Source organism: Triticum urartu, chromosome 4A, assembly GCF_056163025.1.
Source record: "Triticum urartu cultivar PI428250 chromosome 4A, HENAU_Tu73, whole genome shotgun sequence".
In the NCBI taxonomy this organism is placed as follows: Eukaryota; Viridiplantae; Streptophyta; class Magnoliopsida; order Poales; family Poaceae; genus Triticum; species Triticum urartu.
In genome coordinates, this window is record NC_141876.1 from 441458485 (window position 1) to 441474308 (window position 15824).

Sequence of the window (15824 nt, forward strand, 5' to 3'; positions counted from 1 at the left end):
CATATCACATCACAACATGCCCCGCAAAAACAAGTTAGACGTCCTCTACTTTGTTGTTGCAAGTTTTACGTGGCTGCTATGGGCTTAAGCAAGAACCAATCTTACCTACGCATCAAAACCACAACGATAGTTTGTCAAGTTGGTGTTGTTTTAACCTTCGCAAGGACCGGGCGTAGCCACACTCGGTTCAACTAAAGTTGGAGAAACTGACACCCGCCAGCCACCTGTGTGCAAAGCACGTCGGTAGAACCAGTCTCGCGTAAGCGTACGCGTAATGTCGGTCCGGGCCGCTTCATCCAACAATACCGCCGAACCAAAGTATGACATGCTAGTAAGCAGTATGACTTATATCGCCCACAACTCACTTGTGTTCTACTCGTGCATATAACATCAAACCATAAAAACCTAGGCTCGGATGCCACTGTTGGGGAACGTAGTAATTTCAAAAAAATTCCTACGCTCACGCAAGATCATGGTGATGCATTGCAACGAGAGGGGAGAGTATGATCTACGTACCCTTGTAGATCGACAACGGAAGCGTTTGGTTGATGTAGTCATACGTCTTCACGGACCGACCGATCAAGCACCGAAACTACGGCACCTCCGAGTTCTAGCACACGTTCAGCTCGATGACGATCACCAGACTCCGATCCAGCAAAGTGTCGGGGAAGAGTTCCGTCAGCACGACGGCGTGGTGACGATCTTGATGTACTACTGCAGCAGGGCTTCGCCTAAGCACCGCTACAATATTATCGAGGACTATGGTGGAAGGGGGCACCGCACACAGCTAAGAATATGATCACGTGGATCAACTTGTGTTTCTCTGGGGTGCCCCTGCCTCCGTATATAAAGGCTCAAGGGGGGGTGCGGCCGGCCTAGGAGAGGCGCGCCAGGAGGATTCCTACTCCCTCTGGGAGTAGGATTCCCCCCCCCCCAATCCTAGTAGGAATAGGATTCGCGGAGGGGGGAAAAGAGAGAGGGGGGCCAGCCCCCTCTCCTTGTCCTATTCAGACCAAGGGAGGGGAGGGGCGCGCGGCCCATCTTGGGCTGCTCCTTCTCTTTTCCACTAAGGCCCACTTAGGCCCATATAGCTCCCGGGGGGTTCCGGTAACCTCCCGGTACTCCGGTAAAATCCCGATTTCACCCGGAACACTTCCGATATCCAAACATAGGCTTCCAATATATCAATCTTTATGTCTCGACCATTTCGAGACTCCTCGTCATGTCCGTGATCACATCCGGGACTCCGAACAACCTTCGGTACATCAAAATGTATAAACTCATAATATAACTGTCATCGTAACCTTAAGCGTGGGGACCCTACGGGTTCGAGAACAATGTAGACATGACCGAGACACGTCTCCGGTCAATAACCAATAGCGGAACCTGGATGCTCATATTGGCTCCTACATATTCTACGAAGATCTTTTATCGGTGAGACCGCATAACAACATACGTTGTTCCCTTTGTCATCGGCATGTTACTTGCTTGAGATTCGATCGTCGGTATCCAATACCTAGTTCAATCTTGTTACCGGCAAGTCTCTTTACTCGTTCCGTAATACATCATCCCGCAACTAACTCATTAGTTGCAATGCTTGCAAGGCTTACGTGATGTGCATTACCGAGAGGGCCCAGAGATACCTCTCCGACATTCGGAGTGACAAATCCTAATCTCGAAATACGCCAACCCAACATGTACCTTTGGAGACACCTGTAGAGCTCCTTTATAATCACCCAGTTACGTTGTGACGTTTGGTAGCACACAAAGTGTTCCTCCGACAAACAGGAGTTGCATAATCTCATAGTCATAGGAACATGTATAAGTCATGAAGAAAGCAATAGCAACATACTAAACGATCGGGTGCTAAGCTAATGGAATGGGTCATGTCAATCAGATCATTCAACTAATGATGTGATCCCATTAATCAAATAACAACTCTTTGTCCATGGTTAGGAAACATAACCATCTTTGATTAACGAGCTAGTCAAGTAGAGGCATACTAGTGACACTCTGTTTGTCTATGTATTCACACATGTATTATGTTTCCGGTTAATACAATTCTAGCATGAATAATAAACATTTATCATGATATAAGGAAATAAATAATAACTTTATTATTGCCTCTGGGGCATATTTCCTTCAAGTATATGGCCAGTCGAGGATGTTTTCAAGTGCCATTGAGTATAGGTAGGCATGTTTTCCCCTCGGATTTAATCATTTTGGAATCACAAGGTTTGGATGTAATTCTGGGTATGGATTGGCTATCGATGTATGGAGGAAACATCGATTGCGCCAGTAAGTCGATTTTGCTTACCACCCCAGAAGGAAGAAGGATCAAGTATGTATCGCGGCATGTGCCGAATAGGACTCAAGTAAATTCCCTAACATGAGTTGTACAGGAGGAAGTACCGGTGGTAAAGGATTTTCCGGATGTATTTCCAGAAGAGTTACCAGGCATGCCACCGGATAGGGACATTGAGTTTTTGATTAAACTTTTGCTAGGCACAGGACCAATATCTAAGACACCATATAAAATTCCTGCAAAGGATTTGGAGGAGATTAAGAAGCAGATTAAGGAGTTACTGGATAAGGGATATATTCGCCCAAGTTCGTCACCTTGGGGATCGCCAGTACTTCTAGTGGAAAAGAAGGATGGATCGTTAAGGATGGTTGTTGATTATCGAGGATTGAATGAAGTGACGATCAATAATAAGTACCCACTGCCCATGATCAATGATCTGTTTGACCAGTTGCAAGGAGCAAAGGTATTTTCCAAGATCTATTTGCGATTAGGATATCACCAGTTGAAGATTCGAGAGCAGGATATACCCAAGATAACTTTTACCACCAGGTATGGGCTGTATGAGTATACCGTTATGTCCTTTGGTCTGACTAACGCACCTGCGTATTTCATGAACATGATGAACAAAGTGTTTATGGAGTTTTTGGATAAGTTTGTCGTAGTGTTCATTGATGATATACTGGTTTACTTGAAGAATGAAGAAGAACATAAAGAACATTTACGTTTGGTACTTGGTAAGCTCAGAGAACATCACTTATACGCAAAGTTCAGCAAATGTGAGTTTTGGTTGAAAGAAGTTGGATTCCTTGGACATGTTATATTCGGAGAAGGAATAGCAGTAGATCCCACCAAGGTTGTCACTGTGACAAATTGGGAAGCCCCAACAACAGTTGGAGAGATCCGGAGTTTTCTTGGGCTTGCAGGATACTACCGGAGATTCATAGAGAATTTCTCAAAAATTGCAAAACCTATGACGGAGTTGTTGAAGAAGGATACCAAATTCAAATGGACTGAGGAATGTGAGGCCAGTTTCCAGGAGTTGAAGAAACATTTGGTTTCCTCGCCGGTGTTGATTCTGCCAGATCAGCACCAGGATTACGAGGTGTATTGTGACGCTTCACGTCGAGGACTTGGAGCAGTGCTTATGCAGGAGGGAAGAGTTGTTTCGTATGCTTCACGACAGCTTAAGCCCCATGAGTTGAATTATGCTACACATGATTTGGAGTTAGCAGCCGTAGTGCATGCATTGAAGACTTGGAGACATTTTCTCATTGGAAACCATTTTGAGGTGTACACGGATCACAAGAGTTTGAAGTACATTTTCACGCAGAAGGAGCTGAATCTCAGGCAAAGGAGATGGTTGGAGCTCATCAAGGATTATGATATGAGATTGCATTATCACCCCGGAAAGGCTAACGTAGTAGCCGATGCGTTGAGCCGTAAGAGCCATGTCAACACACTAATGACCAGAGAGTTACCGAAGGAGTTAGTCGAGGATCTTCGTGAGCTATGTTTGGGATAGTTCTGAGAGGCTACGTTGCAGCATTGGAGATTCAGTCTACTTTGATGGATAAGATCAGAGAAGCTCAGAAGACCGACAAGGAGATTGCCTCTATAAAGGACAAGTTGAGCAAAGGAACGGCTAAAGGATTTCGTGAGGATGAGCATGATACTTTATGGTTTGAGGACCGCGTTTATGTGCCTAATGATCCAGAGATCAGGAAGTTGATTCTGCAAGAGCCCCATGATTCACCATACTCGATTCTCCCAGGAAATACAAAGATGTATTTGGATTTAAAGGATACTTTCTGGTGGACAGGAATGAAGAAGGATATTGCAGAGTATGTAGCAGTTTGTGATGTATGTCAGAGAGTAAAGGCAGAGCATCAGAAGCCAGCAGGATTGCTACAACCATTGTTGATACCCGAATGGAAGTGGGATAAGCTAGGCATGGATTTTATCACGGGATTACCCAGGACCCGTTCAGGCTATGACTCGATATGGGTTGTAGTCGATCGCTTGACGAAGGTAGCTCATTTCATCCCAGTAAAGACCACTTACACCAGTGCTAAGTTGGCAAAGATATACATGACCAGGATCGTATGTCTTCATGGAGTTTTGAGGAGCATTGTATCCGATAGAGTCAATCAGTTGCATGAAACTTTGGGTACCAGGCTAGAGTTTAGTACAGCTTTTCACCCGCAGACACATGGACAGACCGAGAGAGTCAATCAGATTTTGGAGGATATGCTGAGAGCTTGTGCGCTAGATTATGGATCTAGTTGGGACGACAATTTGCCATATGCAGAGTTCTCTTACAACAACAGTTATCAATCCAGTTTGAAGATGGCCCCTTTTGAAGCTGTGTACGGAAGGAGGTGCAGGACCCCATTGTCGTGGGATGAAGTTGGAGACCGCCAGTTGTTTGGACCATATTTGATTAAGCAGTCTGAATAGAAGGTGAAGTTGATTCGCGATAGGCTCAAGGTAGCCCAGTCCAGGCAAAAGAGCTATGCAGATTCTAAATGCAAGGAGACAATTTACGAAGTCGGAGACATAGTTTATCTCCATGTATCCCCTCTTCGAGGAGTTAAGCGCTTTGGAGTTAAGGGAAAATTAGCGCCACGATTTGTGGGACCATACAAAGTTTTGGAACGTATGGGAGAAGTTGCCTACAAGTTGGAGTTGCCCGAAGGATTGTCAGGAGTTCACGATGTGTTCCACATTTCCTAGTTGAAAAAGTGCCACGCAGAGATGGCTGATATACCGCTGAGAGATACAGTGCCGCTGGAAACCATTCAGTTGGATGGTGATTTGACCTATGAGGAGAAACCAGTCAAGATACTCGAATATGACAGCCGAGTAACCCGCAGCAAAGTTATCAAGTTTTGAAAAGTTCAGTGGAGCCATCACACCGAGGATGAAGCCACCTAGGAGCGAGAGGAGGATTTGTTGTAGGACCACCGTCACCTATTTTCTAGTCAACCCGAATCTTGAGGGCGAGATTCACCTTAAGGAGGGTAGGTTTGTAACATCCCAAATTTTCAATTTGGAATATTATACATTAGATCATCATTGCATATCATATTTTATTGCTTTTGGCCTGATCCAGAAATTCTACGCAACTCAAGGACCCAAGGAGAAAGTTGGAGATTTCGTTATTTTTATATTTGGGTTTTTCTCAAATTTTGAAAATAGGATCATTTGATTTTATTTATTCTATCTTCAATTATTTCAATAAAAATATGAGAGAGGGGATAAAATGAGTTTCCCAAAATAAAGAAATATTGAGGATTTAATAAAAAAATCAAATAAGATTTTTATTTTGGAGTTTTTCGCTATTTTATTTGAATTTATGAACAATGCGCGTTTTTCAAAATTGCATTTAGGCCCCAAATAAATGTTCACTTTGTCCCGCTTGATTTTAGAAGTCGAGGAAAATTTACTTCGGGATTTTTGGAGTCCGTTTAGTATTTCTTTTCTTTCTTTTTCTGCACGTCATTTCATTTTAAAAAAACAAACCGACCTAACCGGGCCGTGTCCGACTAGGACACTAGGCCCGGCCGGCCTTTAAAGCCGTGAGAGCCCGAGCCAGCCGAGCCAGCCCCAGCCCATCTGCCGCCGCCGCGCGATCTCCGCCGCCGCGCCGCCGCCGCCCGAGGTAGCCGCCGTTGCCTCGGTTTTCACGAAGAAAACCGATCGGTGTTTTTTGAAAACCTAGATCCGTTTTTTAGATCCGGTTCGGTTTATTTTCGTCGGTTTAGTTATTTAGCGAACGACCGCTTTTTCGTTCGTTTTTACGAACGGTATTCGTCATTTAGCCGCAGACAGCGAACGTTCGTTCGTTAGCCTATTCGTCGTTTTTCTTTTTCTCGGATTTTCCGCGATTATTTCTGATCGCATTTCTGATCCGATTTTCGTTTTAGTTTAACTTTTCGCTCGTTTATCGGAATCAGGCGATTCAAGCGCGTGGAGTTTCATCTCGAAACCCTCTTTCCGTTTAACCAACTCAAACAAGTTTTTGCATGTGTAAAATTTGACTTAGATCCAGATTAGTAAACGAAGCTTGTTTCTTTCGCCGTTTGCCTTTCGTCTCTTCGTTTGTTTTGTTTCCTTTTGCAACCGGAGTTCTTAAGTTGAACTTTCTGGTTAGATCTCTTATTGAGTTTTACCTATGCATTAGATGAGTGCTTATTGTGTGCTTGTTTGTTTGCGATAGAGTACCCGGAGTGCGCCGCTTGCTACTTCGAATCTCTAGGTTTCATGGATCATCAGCAAGGCAAGTAACACTTTGATCATACCTCTTACTACCCAGTTTTATTGCATTAGATCAATCCTCCAACATTGCATGATTAGGATCTGATTAAATTGTGGGTTCTGGGAAAGTAGATGAGGTAGTACCTATTACTTATTATCAAACCCTGGGAGTTACTTCTATGTTTTCTTATGCCATGCTATGCTAGTAGACGTGGATTGGGGGAGTGTATCCATGACAGATGTGAGATTGTTAATTAATGGTTTATTTAAGGTGGCAACTTAAACACACATCTGGGTGGATTGAGGCACCTGGGTATTCCAGCGATTGCCTGTGTTTTTCTTTATGGACCGCCACCCAGGCTCAAAGAGATCATGAGATTATTCATACTAGAAACTTCCGTGTGCAGCCACAAGCTACTATGGGCTCTAGCATAGTTGATTAAGTCGTGCGAACTCTTATAGTGGTAGACTAGCAGATGTAGGGGAAAGTAGGTGTAACGGTCTACCCGATCGTAAGGTGCTAGCGCTTCTGAAAGACTATGTCTCGGTCATCCGTTTCTCAAACACCATGTAGTGCGAGAATCCCAACGGAGGAGATCGAGTCTTGTGGGGAAAAGTGCGCAAACCTCTGTAGAGTGTATAAAGTAATCATGGTTAGCCGTGTCCCGGGTTATGGACAACTTGAGTATCTAGTACTTGGATTATCATGTGAATCTCATCATGTTACTCTAATTAATATTGTTGGGTTTTAATGATGATGCTTAATTGGGATTGAGAGGGTGTCTAGACTCTCAATGTTTAACAACTACCATGATAGTTAAATAAAATTTATTCCTTTGCAGTAGGGAAAAACTGGCTTTACGCAAAACTTTAACCATAGAGCTTTCTGTTGGAAATATGCCCTAGAGGCAATAATAAAATGGTTATTATTATATTTCTTTGTTCATGATAATTGTCTATTGTTCATGCTATAATTGTGTTATCCGGAAATCATAATACATGTGTGAATACATAGACCACAACACGTCCCTAGTGAGCCTCTAGTTGACTAGCTCGTTGATCAAAAGATAGTCATGGTTTCCTGACTATGGATATTGGATGTCATTGATAACGGGATCACATCATTAGGAGAATGATGTGATGGACAAGACCCAATCCTAAAGAATAGCTTAAAGATCGTGTAGTTCGTTTGTTATAGCTTTTCCAAATGTCAAGTATCATTTCCTTAGACCATGAGACTGTGCAACTCCCGGATACCGTAGGAGTGCTTTGGGTGTGCCAAACGTCACAACGTAACTAGGTGACTATAAAGGTGCATTACGGGTATCTCCGAAAGTGTCTGTTGAGTTGGCACGAATCAAGACTGGGATTTGTCACTCCGTATGACGGAGAGGTATCTCTGGGCCCACTCGGTAATGCATCATCATCATCGAGGAGCATGTGGGAGCCAACATGGGTATCCAGATCCCACTGTTGGTTATTGACCGGAGAGTCATCTCGGTCATGTCTGCGTGTCTCCCGAACCCGTAGGGTCTACACACTTAAGGTTCGGTGACGCTAGGGTTGTTGAGATATTAGTATACGGTAACCTGAAAGTTGTTCGGAGTGCCGGATGAGATCTCGGACATCACGAGGAGTTCCGGAATGGTCCGGAGGTGAAGATTTATATATAGGAAGTCAAGTTTCGGCCATCGGGAAAGTTTCGAGGGTAATCGGTATTGTACCGGGACCACCGAAAGGGTCCCGGGGGTCCACCGGGTGGGGCCACCTATCCCATAGGGCCCCATGGGCTGAAGTGGGAGGGGAACCAGCCCCTAGTGGGCTGGTGCGCCCCCCCATGGGCCTCCCCTGCGCCTAGGGTTGGAAACCCTAGGGGTGGGGGCGCCCCACTTGGCTTGGGGGGCAAGCCACCCCCCTTGGCCGCCGCCCCCCCTTGGAGATTGCATCTCCTAGGGCCGGCGCCCCCCCCCCTTAGGGGTCCTATATATAGTGGGGGGAGGGAGGGCAGCAGGACCCTAGCCCCTGGCGCCTCCCTCTCCCTCCCGTGACACCTCTCCCTCTCGTTGTGCTTGGCAAAGCCCTGCCGAGATCGCCGTTGCTTCCACCACCACGTCGTCGTGCTGCTGGATCTCCATCAACCTCTCCTTCCCCCTTGCTGGATCAAGTTGGAGGAGACGTCTTCCCAACCGTACGTGTGTTGAACGCGGAGGTGTCGTCCGTTCGGCGCTAGGTCATCGGTGATTTGGATCACGACGAGTACGACTCCATCAACCCCGTTCTCTTGAACGCTTCCGCTCGCGATCTACAAGGGTATGTAGATGCACTCCCCTCTCCCTCGTTGCTAGATGACTCCATAGATTGATCTTGGTGATGCGTAGAAAATTTTAAAAATTCTGCTACGTTCCCCAACAGTGGCATCATGAGCTAGGTCTATGCGTAGTTTCTATGCACGAGTAGAACACAAAGCAGTTGTGGGCGTCGATATTGTCAATTTACTTGCCGTTACTAGTCTTATCTTGATTCGGCGACATCGTGGGATGAAGCGGCCCGGACTGACCTTACATGTACACTTACGTGAGACTGGTTTCACCGATTGACATGCACTAGTTGCATAAGGTGGCTGGCGGGTGTCTGTCTCTCCCACTTTAGTCGGATCGGATTCGATGAAAAGGGTCCTTATGAAGGGTAAATAGAAATTGGCATATCACGTTGTGGTTTTGGCGTAGGTAAGAAACGTTCTTGGTAGAAACCTATAGCAGCCACGTAAAAAAACTTGCAACAACAATTATAGGACGTCTAACTTGTTTTTGCAGCATGTGCCGTGTGATGTGATATGGCCAAAAGGATGTGATGAATGATATATGTGATGTATGAGATTGATCATGTTCTTGTAATAGGAATCACGACTTGCATGTCGATGAGTATGACAACCGGCAGGAGCCATAGGAGTTGTCTTAATTTATTTATGACCCGCGTGTCAACATAAACGTCATGTAATTACTTTACTTTATTGCTAAAGAATTAGCCATAGTAGTAGAAGTAATAGATGACGAGACAACTTAAAGAAGACACGATGATGGAGATCATGGTGTCATGCCGGTGACAACGATGATCATGGAGCCCCGAAGATGGAGGTCAAAAGGCGCAAATGATATTGGCCATATCATGTCACTATTTGATTGCATGTGATGTTTATCATGTTTTACATCTTATTTTCTTAGAACGACGGTAGCTTAAATAAGATGATCCCTCGTAATAATTTCAAGAAAGTGTTCCCCCTAACTGTGCACTGTTGCGAAGGTTCGTTGTTTCGAAGCACCACGTGATGATCGGGTGTGATAGATTCTAACGTTCGAATACAACGGGTGTAAGCCAGATTTACACACGCAATACACTTAGGTTGACTTGACGAGCCTAGCATGTACAAACATGGCCTCGGAACACGGAAGACCGAAAGGTCGAGCATGAGTCGTATAGAAGATATGATCAACATGAAGATGTTCACCGATGTTGACTAGTCTGTCTCACGTGATGATCGGACTCGGCCTAGTTGACTCGGATCATGTTTCACTTAGATGACTAGAGGGATGTCTATCTGTGTGGGAGTTCATTGAATAATTTGATTAGATGAACTTAATTATCATGAACTTAGTCTAAAATCTTTACACTATGTCTTGTAGATCAAATGGCCCACGCTAATGTTGCCCTCAACTTTAATGCGTTCCTAGAGAAAACCAAGCTGAAAGATGATGGCAGCAACTATACGGACTGGGTCCGGAACCTGAGGATCATCCTCATAGCTGCCAAGAAAGATTATGTCCTAGAAGCACCGCTAGGTGACGCACCCATCCTAGAGAACCAAGATGTTATGAACGCTTGGCAGTCACGTGCTGATGATTACTCCCTCGTTCAGTGCGGCATGCTTTACAGCTTAGAACCGGGGCTCCAAAAGCGTTTTGAGCGACACGGAGCATATGAGATGTTCGAAGAGCTGAAAATGGTTTTCCAAGCTCATGCCCGGGTCGAGAGATATGAAGTCTCCGACAAGTTCTTCAGTTGTAAGATGGAGGAAAATAGTTCTGTCAGTGAGCACATACTCAAAATGTCTGGGTTGCATAACCGCTGGACTCGGCTGGGAGTTAATCTCCCGGATGACACGGTCATTGACAGAATCCTTTAGTCGCTTCCACCGAGCTACAAGAGCTTTGTGATGAACTTCAATATGCAGGGGATGGAAAAGACCATTCCTGATGTATATTCAATGCTGAAATCAGCGGAGGTGGAGATCAAAAAGGAACATCAAGTGTTGATGGTTAATAAAACCACTAAGTTTAAGAAAGGCAAGGGTAAGAAGAACTTCAAGAAGGACGGCAAGGGGGTTGCCGCGCCCGGTAAGCAAGCTGCCGGGAAGAAGTCAAAGAATGGACCCAAGCCTGAGACTGAGTGTTTTTATTGCAAGGGAAGTGGTCACTGGAAGCGGAACTGCCCCAAATACTTAGCGAACAAGAAGACCGGCAACACTAAAGGTATATGTGATATACATGTAATTGATGTGTACCTTACCAGTACTCGTAGTAGCTCCTGGGTATTTGATACCAGTGCGGTTGCTCACATTTGTAACTCAAAGCAGGAGCTGCGGAATAAGCGGAGACTGGCGAAGGACGAGGTGACGATGCACGTCGGGAATGGTTCCAAGGTCGATGTGATCGCCGTCGGCACGCTACCTCTACATTTACCTACAGGATTAGTTTTAAACCTCAATAATTGTTATTTAGTGCCAGCTTTGAGCATGAACATTGTATCAGGATCTTGTTTAATTCGAGATGGCTACTCATTTAAATCCGAGAATAATGGTTATTCTATTTATATGAGAGATATGTTTTATGGTCATGCCCCGTTGGTGAATGGTTTATTCTTAATGAATCTCGAGCGTAATGTTACACATATTCATAGTGTGAATACCAAAAGATGTAAGGTTGATAATGATAGTCCCACATACTTGTGGCACTGCTGCCTTGGTCACATAGGTGTCAAACGCATGAAGAAGCTCCATGCAGATGGACTTTTGGAGTCTCTTGATTACGAATCATTTGACACATGCGAACCATGCCTCATGGGTAAAATGACCAAGACTCCGTTCTCAGGAACAATGGAGCGAGCAACCAACTTATTGGAAATCATACATACTGATGTGTGCGGTCCAATGAGTGTTGAGGCTCGCGGTGGCTATCGTTATGTTCTCACCCTCACTGATGACTTGAGTAGATATGGGTATGTCTACTTAATGAAACACAAGTCTGAGACCTTTGAAAAGTTCAAGGAATTTCAGCGTGAGGTTGAGAATCAACGTGACAGGAAAATCAAGTTCTTGCGATCAGATCATGGGGGAGAATACTTGAGTCACGAATTTGGCACGCACTTAAGGAAATGTGGAATAGTTTCACAACTCACGCCGCCTGGAACACCTCAGCGTAATGGTGTGTCCGAACATCGTAATCGCACTCTATTGGATATGGTGCGATCTATGATGTCTCTTACCGATCTACCGCTGTCATTTTGGGGCTATGCTTTAGAGACTGGCGCATTCACTTTAAATAGGGCTCCGTCGAAATCCGTTGAGACGACACCATATGAATTATGGTTTGGGAAGAAACCTAAGATGTCGTTTCTAAAAGTTTGGGGATGCGATGCTTATGTCAAGAAACTTCAACCTAAAAAGCTCGAACCCAAATCGGAAAAATGCGTCTTCATAGGATACCCTAAAGAAACTATTGGGTATACCTTCTACCTCAGATCCGAAGGCAAGATCTTTGTTGCCAAGAATGGATCCTTTCTAGAGAAAGAGTTTCTCTCGAAAGAAGTAAGTGGGAGGAAAGTAGAACTTGATGAAGTATTGCCTCTTGAACCGGAGAGTGGCGTAGCTCGGGAAATTGTTCCTGAGGTGCCTGCACCGACTAGAGAGGAAGTTAATGATGATGATCATGAAACTTCAGATCAAGTTGCTACTGAACTTCGTAGGTCCACAAGGACACGTTCCGCACCAGAGTGGTATGGCAACCCTGTCTTGGAAATCATGTTGTTAGACAATGGTGAACCTTCGAACTATGAAGAAGCGATGGCGGGCCCAGATTCCAACAAATGGCTGGAAGCCATGAAATCCGAGATAGGATCCATGTATGAAAACGAAGTATGGACTTTGCCTGACTTGCCCGATGATCGGCGATCCATAGAAAATAAATGGATCTTTAAGAAGAAGACAGACGTGGATGGTAATGTAACCATATATAAAGTTCGGCTTGTCGCTAAGGGTTATCGACAAGTTCAAGGGGTTGACTGCGATGAGACTTTCTCACCCGTAGCGAAGCTGAAGTCCGTCAGAATCATGTTAGCAATTGTCACATTCTATGATTATGAGATATGGCAAATGGACGTCAAAACGGCATTCCTTAATGGTTTCCTTAAGGAAGAATTGTATATGATGCATCCGGAAGGTTTTGTCGATCCTAAGAATGCTGACAAGGTGTGCAAGCTCCAATGCTCGATCTATGGGCTGGTGCAAGCATCTCAGAGTTGGAACATTCATTTTGATGAGATGATCAAAGCATTTGGGTTTACGCAGACTTATGGAGAAGTCTGCATTTACAAGAAAGTGAGTGGGAGCTCTGTAGCATTTCTCATATTGTATGTGGATGACATACTCTTGATGGGAAATGATATAGAATTCTTGGAAAGCATAAAGGCCTATTTGAACAAGTGTTTTTCAATGAAGGATCTTGGAGAAGCTGCTTACATATTAGGCATCAAGATCTATAGAGATAGATCGAGACGCCTCATTGGTCTTTCACAGAGTACGTACCTTGACAAGATATTGAAGAAGTTCAATATGGATCAGTCAAAGAAGGGGTTCTTACCTATATTGCAAGGTACGAGATTGAGCATGGCTCAATGCCCGACCACGGCAGAAGATAGAGAAAAGATGAGTGTCGTCCCCTATGCCTCGGCCATAGGGTCTATCATGTATGCTATGCTGTGTACCAGGCCTGATGTAAACCTCGCCGTAAGTTTGGTAGGAAGGTACCAAAGTAATCCCGGCATGGAACACTGGATAGCGGTCAAGAATATCCTGAAGTACCTGAAGAGGACTAAGGATATGTTTCTCGTTTATGGAGGTGACGAAGAGCTCGTCGTAAAGGGTTACGTCGATGCTAGCTTCGACACAGATATGGATGACTCTAAGTCACAAACCGGATACGTGTATATTTTGAATGGTGGGGCAGTAAGCTGGTGCAGTTGCAAGCAAAGCGTTGTGGCGGGATCTACATGTGAAGCGGAGTACATGGCAGCCTCGGAGGCAGCACAAGAAGCAATCTGGGTGAAGGAGTTCATTACCGACCTAGGAGTCATACCCAATGCATCGGGCCCGATGACTCTCTTCTGTGACAACACTGGAGCTATTGCCCTTGCCAAGGAGCCCAGGTTTCACAGGAAGACCAGGCATATCAAGCGTCGCTTCAACTCCATTCGTGAAAGTGTTGAAAATGGAGACATAGATATTTGTAAAGTACATACGGATCTGAATGTGGCAGATCCGTTGACTAAACCTCTCCCTAGAGCAAAACATGATCAACACCAGAACTGTATGGGTGTTCGATTCATCACAATGTAACTAGATTATTGACTCTAGTGCAAGTGGGAGACTGTTGGAAATATGCCCTAGAGGCAATAATAAAATGGTTATTATTATATTTCTTTGTTCATGATAATTGTCTATTGTTCATGCTATAATTGTGTTATCCAGAAATCGTAATACATGTGTGAATACATAGACCACAACACGTCCCTAGTGAGCCTCTAGTTGACTAGCTCGTTGATCAAAAGATAGTCATGGTTTCCTGACTATGGACATTGGATGTCATTGATAACGGGATCACATCATTAGGAGAATGATGTGATGGACAAGACCCAATCCTAAAGAATAGCTTAAAGATCGTGTAGTTCGTTTTCTATAGCTTTTCCAAATGTCAAGTATCATTTCCTTAGACCATGAGATTGTGCAACTCCCGGATACCGTAGGAGTGCTTTGGGTGTGCCAAACGTCACAACGTAACTGGGTGACTATAAAGGTGCACTACGGGTATCTCCGAAAGTGTCTGTTGGGTTGGCACGAATCGAGACTGGGATTTGTCACTCCGTATGACGAAGAGGTATCTCTGGGCCCACTCGGTAATGCATCATCATAATGAGCTCAATGTGACCAAGTGGTTGATCACGGGATCATGCATTGCAGTACGAGTAAAGTGACTTGCCGGTAACGAGATTGAACGAGGTATTGGGATACCGACGATCGAGTCTTGGGCAAGTAATGTACCGATTGACAAAGGGAATTGTATACGGAATTGATTGAATCCTTGACATCGTGGTTCATCCGATGAGATCATCGAGGAGCATGTGGGAGCCAACATGGGTATCCAGATCCCGCTGTTGGTTATTGACCGGAGAGTCATCTCGGTCATGTCTGCGTGTCTCCCGAACCCGTAGGGTCTACACACTTAAGGTTCGGTGATGCTAGGGTTGTTGAGATATTAGTATACGGTAACCCGAAAGTTGTTCGGAGTCCCGGATGAGATCCCGGACATCACGAGGAGTTCCGGAATGGTCCGGAGGTGAAGATTTATATATAGGAAGTCAAGTTTCGGCCATCGGGAAAGTTTCGGGGGTAATCGGTATTGTACCGGGACCACCGGAAGGGTCCCGGGGGTCCACCGGGTGGGGCCACCTATCCCAGAGGGCCCCATGGGATGAAGTGGGAGGGGAACCAGCCCCTAGTGGGCTGGTGCGCCCCCCCATGGGCTCCCCTGCGCCTAGGGTTGGAAACCCTAAGGGTGGGGGCGCCCCACTTGGCTTGGGGGGCAAGCCACCCCCCTTGGCGCCGCCCCCCTTGGAGATTGCATCTCCTAGGGCCGCCGTCCCCCTTGGAGATTGCATCTCCTAGGGCCGGAGCCCCCCCCCCCTTAGGGGTCCTATATATAGTGGGGGGAGGGAGGGCAGCAGGACCCTAGCCCCTGGCGCCTCCCTCTCCCTCCCGTGACACCTCTCCCTCTCGTTGTGCTTGGCGAAGCCCTGCCGAGATCGCTGTTGCTTCCACCACCACGCCGTCGTGCTGCTGAATCTCCATCAACCTCTCCTTCCCCCTTGCTGGATCAAGTTGGAGGAGACGTCTTCCCAACCGTACGTGTGTTGAACGCGGAGGTGCCGTCCGTTC